This window comes from Papio anubis, chromosome 19 (assembly GCF_008728515.1).
Source record: "Papio anubis isolate 15944 chromosome 19, Panubis1.0, whole genome shotgun sequence".
NCBI lineage: Eukaryota > Metazoa > Chordata > Mammalia > Primates > Cercopithecidae > Papio > Papio anubis.
Window position 1 is genome coordinate 14,770,851 of NC_044994.1, and position 2,067 is coordinate 14,772,917.

The 2,067-nt window shown below is 38.4% G+C and overlaps 1 pseudogene; it reads left to right on the forward strand.

Annotated features, from left to right (window-relative positions):
* The first annotated feature begins 506 nt into the window (after window positions 1-506).
* Window positions 507-1,282, forward strand: LOC116271455 (annotated as a pseudogene).
* The last annotated feature ends 785 nt before the right edge of the window (window positions 1,283-2,067 follow it).

Consider the following 2,067-nt stretch of genomic DNA (forward strand, 5'->3'; position numbering starts at 1 on the left):
CCAATAGACTATGCCAAGAATTGACTGGCATTTCCTTGCTGAGACAGGTAAGAACTAGTGTGCATCTCCACTTGTCTCTTCCCTGTCGTGTACTCCCAATGGCATAGCCACCAGGTGGAACAAGGCAACCCAGATCACACTGGCTTTGGCATGAGCAGGAAGTAAATACTTTGTTCATTCACTGAAAATTGGGCTTTAATTTTTATTTCAATATTAATAGCTGGGTTGTTCCTAATCATTGTATCGAAGTTGAGTTCAGAGAAGAAAAATAATAATAGCAGGGCACTTTTTTAAATGATAAAAGAGGGGACTATTCACAATGAATATATCACATTTATGAATGCCTATGCACCAAATAGCTTAGAATCAACATTCAACATTCATGACTCAAAGTAAAAGTGTCAGAAAATAGGAGAAAGAGTACCACTTTCTTTGAAATGATATATTGGCCACAATTTCTCTGTGCACTGGAAGATGGTGGTCCTCTTTCCCTGCCCAGGGCAACCATGGCTCTTGGTGCCAAGAAGCATCTGAATTCGGTAGGAGCCCCAAAGCATTGGATGCTGAATACTTTGACTGGTGTGTTTGCTTGCCACCCATACACCAATCTCCACAGGCTGAAAGTCTCCCCCTCATCATTTTCCTAAGGAACAGACTTAAGTATGCACTGATAGGAGATGAAGCAAAGAAGATCTGCATGCAGCAGTTCATTAAGATCAATGACAAGGTCTCGACTGATACAACCTATGCCACTGGTTCCTTAGATGTCAGCATTAACAAGACCAGAGAGAATTTCCATCTGATCTGTGACACCGGGGTCACCTTGCTGTTGATCCTATTACACCTGAGGAGACCAAGTTACTCAAAGTGAGAAGAAACTTTGTAAACACAAAAGAAAAATCCCTGATCTGGTAGCTCATGATGCTGGCATCATCTCCTGCCCTGACCCTCATCAAGGTGAATGACATCGTTCAGATTGACTTGGAGACTGGCAAGATTACTGATTTCATCAGGTTTGACACTGGTAACCTGTGTATGGTGGCTGGAGGTGCTAACCTGGGAAGAATTGGTGTGATCACCAACGGAGAAAGACACCCTAGATTTTTCAATGTGGTTCCTATAAAAGATGCCAACAGCAACAGCATTGCCACCCAGTTCTCCAACATTTATATTATTGGCAAAAGCAACAAATCATGGATTTCTCTTGCCTGAGGACAAGGTATCTGCCTCACCATTGCTGAAGAGAGAGAAGAGACTGGCAGCGGAAGAGAGCAGTGGGTGAAATGGTCTCTAGTTGACATGTTAGAAAGGTCTTTATGCTTCATTAAAGATCACACATCATGAAAAACATCAATGAATGATATTTTGATTTTTTCTCTCAGTCCATGAGAAAGCAGATAAATAGAACATTTGTAAGAAAGTAGAAAACCTAAATTACAAAATTAATAAATTAAATTGTAACACATTAAACTCCATACCTTGAAAACAGGAAAATAAATTTTTTTCAAGCCTTCATGGAACCCTCACAAAAACTAACCATATATTAAATCACAAAGGAAATGGTAACCTTTTTTAAAAAAATAATTATACTGAAAACAATTGTTATCATGAAGCAATAAAACTAGAAATTAATATGAAAACAGGAAAACAAAAATTCTATTACCTAGAAATCCTTTAACTCTCTCATAAACAACTTTTGGGTCAAAAAGAAAATCAAATTTGAATTTACCAGAAATATGGAAAATGACAATAACAAAAACACTACATGTCTGAATCACTGGGTTATATCTAAGATAGTGCTTACAGGAAAAAAACTTAAATATTTATATTAACAAACATTAAGCATTCCATTCAAGAAGTTAGAAAACAACAATAACCAAGAAAAAGAAATGGAAAAGCATGTTTTCATTTATAAGTGGGAGCTGAACAATGTGAATACATAAACACAGGGAGGAGAACAACACACACTGGGGTCCGGGTGGGGAGGGGTTGGGGGAGGGAGAGCATCAAGAAAAATAGCTAATGCATGCTGGGCTTAATACCTAGGTGATGGGTTGATAGGTGCAG